The sequence below is a fragment of the Enhydra lutris genome, unplaced genomic scaffold (assembly GCF_002288905.1).
Source record: "Enhydra lutris kenyoni isolate GAN:26980312 unplaced genomic scaffold, ASM228890v2 scaffoldscaffold26, whole genome shotgun sequence".
NCBI lineage: Eukaryota > Metazoa > Chordata > Mammalia > Carnivora > Mustelidae > Enhydra > Enhydra lutris.
Window position 1 is genome coordinate 18852545 of NW_019154110.1, and position 7883 is coordinate 18860427.

Here is a 7883-nt window from a genome sequence, read left to right on the forward strand (position 1 = left end):
TTATAGCAAATGTTAAACTTACAAATATATTTCATTATTTTTTATCACACTATTTTTTCTTCCACCAGGCTCCATGCTATTGCCTTTTCTTTATGTTGAAGTACCTCCCACAGTAATTCTTTCAGAAAGGTCAATGGGTGATAAACTATTAGTCTGATTTTTTTTTTTCTTACTTCATCCTAACTCTTGAATGATAGTTTAACTGGCTACAGAATTCTCAACTGCCTGTTATTTTCACTCAACATCTTGAAGATACTGCTCCATGATATTCTTGCTCATGTTGTTGATGAGAAGACTGCTCCTTGTTGCTATCCATATGTAGGCAGTTTGTCTTTCTATCAGCTAATTTTATTTTTTTAATTTTCTAATTAATGTTTTATCTTTAACCTTAGCGTTCCATAGTTTCACTAAAATGTTATACCTTTATTTATTTATTCATTTTTTTCATTTATTTATTTCATTTTTTTTCCTACATAGCACTCAGTGTGCTGGATTGGTCTGTGGACTACATCTCACACTTCAGAAAAATCCCAGCTATTATCCCTTCCAATATTGCTTCTTCGCTGTTCTTTCTATTCCTTTCTTACTGAATGCCTATTAATAATTAGTACTGTCTTCTAATCTGTTCTCTGTAACTGAACAATTTTCATCTTTTAACGTATCCCATCTGTGGGGCACCTGAGTGGCTCAGTTGTTAAGCACCTGCCTTTGGCTCAGGTCATGATCCCAGGGTCCTGGGACTGAGCCCTGCTTCGGGCTCCCTGCTCAACAGGAAGCCTGCTTCTCCCTCTTCCACCCCCCCTGCTTGTGTCCCCTCTCTCACTGTCCCTCTCTCTGTCAAATAAATAAATAAATAAAATCTTCAAAATAAATAAAGTATCCCATCTGCATAATGAGTGAGTTCCTCAGTAGAACCTTCCAACCTCAATCCTTTTTTTTTTTTTGCTTGCTTATTTATCAATATCCTTTTTTCTTTTTATGAATGATATTCTCTCATTTATAACTTTGGAAATTTAAAATTCCTTACTTAAAAGAAGTTAAGTAATTTTTGTTGACTGTCCTTTCAGCACGATTGTTTCTCACTCTTTATGTTTCTTTTTATTTTGATTTTCAGGCATGTCTTGACTGAGTCTTCCATCCTCTTTCCCCCTCCTTGCCTCATGCCCCATTTACACTCAATTTCTGTTTCTGCTCATTACATATTGATCTTCACACAAGTCCTTGAGATTGCTATAATAGAACCTGGTCTCCTAGGGGCAGCTCAGGAGTCCTGACCTATAAGCACAACTGGAATATTGGGACTCCAGCCATTGCACCATTCTTGAGTTTAATCTGGGCTCTGGCTGGTGAGGTTTTGAGGCTATGCCTGCTTCCCCTTGGCTGCATGGGGGAGAGCATCATATGAGTCATCAAGTCAGCTAGTGAATGTCAGCTGCAATGTATTTTAGCCTCTTCTTTCACCAGTTGAGGAGCAGTAGCACACCTCTGATATTGAGAAGAGTTTGACTTCTCTCTTCTTCTGTATGTGATCACTATTTTTCTGATATAATTTTAAAAAACTGCCTTCACCTGCCTGAAGATTTAAGGCCAAACAACTTCTTTTTTTAAAATACAAAATTTATCCCCATTTCCTCAAATACCTGTGAGAGAAAGTAACCCTTGGATCATTGGTGTTATTATTTTTGACTTCTATACATATAAATGGTGGATCTAAGACCATGACTGCTTTTTGTATATCTATAATAATTCTGCTATGTTCTGCCTCAATAGAAAAATCTAAGATTTGGGATGCTTGAGTGGCTCAGTCAGTTGGGCATCTGCCTTCAGCTCAGGTCAGGATCCCAGGGTCCCAGGATCGAGTCCTGAATCAGGCTCTCTCTCTCTCTCTCTCTCTCTCTCTCTCTGACAAATAAATAAAATCTTAAAAAAAAAAAAAGAAGAAGAAAAATCTAAGATTTGGCTTCATATCTGTTTATGCAGATAGTGATCTCATCTTTTTTTGCTGCCTTCTAACTATAAAAGAGGGGGATGTGTGATTCAGTTATATCTGGATTTTATATTTGGTAAGTCCCAACATAAAAAAAACTCATAGGGGTGTCTGGGTGGCTCAGTGGGTTAGGCCTCTGCCTTCGGTTCAGGTCATGATCTCAGGGTCCTGGGACTGAGCCCCATATTCTCAGCAGAGAGCCTGCTTCCCCCTCTCTCTCTGCCTGCTGCTCTGCCTACTTGTTATCTCTCTGTCAAATAAATAAACAAAATCTTTAAAAAAACAAACAAACAAACAAACAAAAAAACCTCATTGGGTGCCTGGATAGCTCAGTTGATTAAGCGACTGCCTTCAGCTCAGGTCTTGATCCTGGAGTCTCGGGATTGAGTCCTGCATCAGACTTCCTGCTCCATAGGGAGTCTGCTTCTCCCTCTGACCTTCTCCCCTTTCATGCTCTCAATCTCTCTCAAATAAATAAATAAAATCTTTAAAAAAATTAAAAAAAAATTAAAAACCTCACAAACACACACAGACACACACACGCCACCTCCCCCCCACTTCTGAGAAGGAAAGAAAAAAAATGTAAACAAATGGGGAAATGCAGGATGGTTAAGTTGGAACACTGACATATCATAGATCCCTGGTGGTCTAGTGGTTAGGATTCGGCGCTCTCTCTCTCATAGAAATAGTATGCTGGTTTTTTTGTTTTCCAATTTATTTTGTTTTGTGTTTTGCTTTTACATTTGCTTGATAACAATGCACACTTCCAAAAGTAATGCTTCCTTTAATCAGGCCCAATACCTTGGAAGAGAGCCCATGAGAACATGGTTGATGATTGAATTCCCACAGCTTTCAAAATACTATTTTCCCTCGCTGAGCTGTCAGCCGTCAAAGGCAGAAGCTATAGATTGCTAATACATGGCTATAGTCTAAGTGGTACAGCATATTCCTTGGTCTTGAAGAAATTGAAATAGAAATCCCAAACTGCCCATAGCCTGCAGTGGTTTCATGTTCAAAAATCAAGAGGAATTTCCGAATGGAAAATTTATGGCTGATGGAACCTAACTAGAGTGGCAGAAGCTCATATGGAAAAACTATAAACAAATCTCAAGTGAAGGTCTTACCCAAGCCTACAGATTTGATATCTTGGGCTGAGGGGTCCAGGGGCATATTTCAAAGTTAACAAACTGATACATAAAACCATTCTTGTGACAGCAAAGGCTGCCTTCCCCAGGTCTATTTAAATTGCTCTATTCCTAAGGGACATTAGAAGCCAATATTTAATGTTTGTGTGTGTGTAAGTACGTGTATGGTCTGCTTTGCTATTTTTGCCTTTTTTTTTCATTTTAAATCCAATTTTTTAGTGTTTATTTTGGTTTCCCCCATTTCAAGGTACTTTATTTTTTTAGAGCAGTTTAAGGTTCACGGCAAAACGGAGCAAAATGTACACAGTTCTCATAAGCCCACTCCTTCAGTCTCCCCCACTTCAATGTCCCACAGAGAGTAACATTTGTTACAATCAGTGAACCTACAATGACATATTAGCATCCAAAGACCATAATTTTCCTTAGGGTTCACTCTTGGGTGTTGTACATTCTAAGGATTTGGACAAATAGGTAAAGATACATACCCACCATACAGAGTAGTTTCATGGCCCTAAAATCCCTAGTCATCCCTCCTACTCTCTACCAACTACTGGCAACCACTGATTCTTTATTGACTTCAGAGTTTTGCCTTTTCCAGATTGTTTTATCATTGGAATCCTATAATACGTAGTCTTTTCAGGTTGATTTCACCTAGTAATATGCATTTAAGGTTCCCCCACATTTTTTCATGGCCTGATAGGTCATTTCTTTTTAGTGCTGAATAATTTCCCATTGTCTGGATTTACCACAGTTAATACATCTGTTTACCTTCTAAAGGACATGTTGATTGCTTCCAAATTTTGGCAGTTATAAATAGAGCTGCTAAAACATCCATGTGCGGATTTTTGGGTGGATCTAAGTTTTCAATTCATTTGGGTAAATATCAAAGAAAGTAATTGCAGAATTGTATGGTAAGAGTGTGTTTACTTTTCCAAGAAATGGCCAATCTGTCTTCCAAAGTGACTATAGCATATTACATTCCCACCAGGAATGAATGAAAGTTCTTGTTGGTCCATATCCTTACCAGCATTTGGTGTTGTCAGTGTTTTGAATTTTTACCAGTCTAATAGGTGTGTAGTAGCACCTCATTGTTTTAATTTATAATTCCATAATGACACAAGATGTGGAACATCTTTTCATATCATATGCCTAGTTGCCATATGTGTATCTTCCTTGGTGAGATGTCTGTCCAAATCCTCTGTCCTTTTTTTTTTTTTTTAACCAGCTTGTTTGTTTTCTTATTATTGAATTTTAAGAGTACTTTGTATATAACAGCTAAAAGTCCTTTATCAAATACATTTTATATAAATATTTTCTAGTCTGTGGCTTATCTTCTCATCTTCTTCACAGTGTCTTTTGCAGACCATAAGTTTTTAATTTTAATGATGTTTGCTTATCAATTATTTCTTTCATGGATTGTGCTTTGATATTGTATCTAAAAAGTCATCACCATATCCAGGTCATATAAAGCTTATCCTATGTTATCTTCTAGGAGTTTTATAGTTTCACATTGTACATTTATGTCCATGATCCATTTGGGGTTAATTTTTGTTAAGGGTATAATATCTTTGTTTGTTTTCTTCTTCTCTTTCTTCTTGTTCTTCCTCTTTCTTTTCTTTTTTTTTGTATATGAATATCTAATTGTTGCTCCACCATTTGTTGAAAAGACTATCTTCAATCCATTGTCAAAGAACACTTGACTATATTATGGGGGTCTATTTCTGGGCTCCCTTCTGTTCCATTGTCACCAATACCACACTGTCTTGATGACTGTTAGTAAGTCTTGAAGTTGGGCAGTACCAGTGCTCCTGCTCTTTTCCTCCTTCAATGTCTTCCAAAGTGTTGGAATATTTTGGCTCTTCTTGGTCTTTTGTCTATTCTGGGTTGTCTATTCTGGGTCTTTTGTCTATTCTGGGTTGTCTATTCTGGATGGAATATTTTGGCTATTCTGGGTCTTTTGTCTCCCCGTATAAACTTTATAATGACAAAAAATAACTTTCTGGACTTTCCATTGGGATTGTATTGAATCTATAGGTCAATTTCGGGGAGAACCAACATCTAGACAAATTAGGGTTTTTGTATATATGTAGATAGAAAACCTCTCTATTTATTTAGTTGATTTGTTTAGTTGTTTCATACAGATCTTGTACATATTTTCGTAGATTTCCTTTTTGTAGGATGCTAATGTAAGTGATATTTTGTTTTCAATTTCAAATTCTACTTGTCGCTGTTATACAGAAAAGTGATTGATCTGATCTGTGTATATATCTTTTTATTTAGCTATCTTTCTATAACCTAATCATTCCAGAAGTCTTTGTTTGTTTGTTTTATTTTGTTTTACAATTCTTTTAGATTTTCTACATAGGTAATCATGTAATCTTTGATAAAAGACAGTTTTACTTTTTCTTCTCAATCTGTATACCTTTTATTTCCTCTTCTTGTCTTGTGGTATCTAGAACTTCCACTACAACAATGAAAAGAAATGTCAAGAAGGGGCATCCTTGCCTTGCTTCTTATCAGTAAAGCTTTCAGTTTCTCACCCTAAAGTATAAGGTTAACTATAGTTTTTGTTTGTTTGTTTTTTTCTTTTTGTTTCTTTTTTCCTCTTTTTCCTCAATGTTCTTTACCAATATTTGGAAGTCTCCCTCTATTCCTAGCTTGCTGAGAGTATTTGTTACAAAATGGTATCAGAGTTTGTCAATTGCTTGTTCCGCATCTATTGAAATAATCTTATGATTTTTCTTTTGTAGTCTGTTGGTGTGATGGGTTACACTAATTGACTATTTGTTTTGCTAGTATTTGGTTTATGACTTTTGCATCTAGGTTCATGAGATACAGATTGGTATATAGTTTCTTTTCTGGTCATGTTTTTGTATGGTTTTGGTATTAGAGTAATGTTGGCCTCATAGAATGGGTTAGGAAGTATTCCCTCTGCTTCCCTATGTTCTGGAAGAGATTATAGAGAACTGGTATAATTTCTTCCTTAAATATTTGATAGAATTCACTGATGAGTCCATCTGAATACCAAATTTTAAAATATATTTTAATGAGCAAACATTAGGCAAATACTTAAAAAGCAAAATCTCTTCTCTCTTGAGTTTTTCTTAATAATACCATCTTAATTGTGCTTTGCAGTATTGATTTGTTTCTTGCATATCAGTTTGACTTAAGATAAACCCCACCTGACTCTACAAGAGTCTAGAAGTACAGCTCCAGTGACATTCTTAAAGCTCACAGCTGGGTAGTGAAGTATTTAAAGCTCATAGTTGAGTAGACTACTAATGTATCACTCTACTCATAAGATAAATTCTGAGTTTGAGCCACTTGTGGGTTAGTTAATTTTGCAGTGCTTCATGACTTTAGGGAGCCCATGCTAAAATATATATGTGGCTGCTCATTAGAGCACCATAAAGAGTATTTAGACTGATCAATACAAATCTATAAGCACTACTGAAGACTAAATTACAGACATAAAATAATGTATCTGTCAGGAACATCTGTCCTGCATAGAGAAGTCACATAGATGGTAACTTCGGGGAATACCAACTTATAAAGAATTCTGACCTGAGGAAATGTATATGGTCTCAGGCAAATAACTTTTACAATATAGTTCCATATAACAGTGCTACACAAACTTAATCTTAATTTTGTATTTATCTATGGATTCACATCAACAAATATGTCTCAAGTTTGCCATAGCTGAGACAATGTTCTTGCTTCTGGGAGGAATGGAATGATATGTGTGATGTTGACTCTTTACGCAAGGAGTTTTGGATCAAGTAAGGGGAAAAAGACAGATTAATAAATAAATGCAAAACAAACTGTGATAGGTATTTGAAAAAATAACAATAAAATCCCTTTAACAGAGAAATGGAGAAATAATTTAAATTGGAGACAATAACCAAAAGTTTACTTCAAGAAATAAAGCTTAATATGCTTCATAAAACAGATTAATTTCCTAATAGGTGAGTATATCTGGACTTCCACATATTATGTTTGAAGGAGGTTTATTCGGAAGCTTCAAATACTGATTTGGATTGATTTTCAAATTAAAGCTGTCACCATGCATTACATTTTTCAGAGGCAGTGCAATATTTAAAACAGTGACATTTTAATGCATTTTATCACACAACTAAAGTTCTTTCATGTAGACCAGGTTTTATCTTAATCTAGTCCAATTAACAAGAATACTATATTCCTACACCATGCATACTGACTGTAATGATGAAGACAAGGAGAATGATAATGGTCACAGTGAAGAGTTATTGAGTGTTTTTCAGGTATCAGACAGTATGCGAATGCTGTTATACTATACATGTAATATCTTTTTATTCCCACATAATTCCAGAAAGCAGATTATATCAATATTTCCTCTTTATGGATAATAAGATTGAAAGAAATATTACCTCACCTACAGATAAGACCTACTTTAGGAACTTTAAGTATATGAAAGGTGATATCTGCGCCTAAGATAAATGAGCAGCGACTGTTTGCTTTCTAAAAGTTTGTTCGGTTATCAATACTTTTTGGAACTATTTTCCCAGACTCTAAGGTGGATGCTGAGTTACGAAGAAAATAGAAACACACCCCTGTCCTAGGAGACTACTATATAAGAAATCTGAAAAACAAACAAATAAACAAAACCATAACAATATGATACATACAATATGAAGAATGAGAAGTAGTGAAGTACAGATAATGAATAGGGCCTCCACTCCTAACAGTCTCATAAAAATGATTTTGGAACTTGG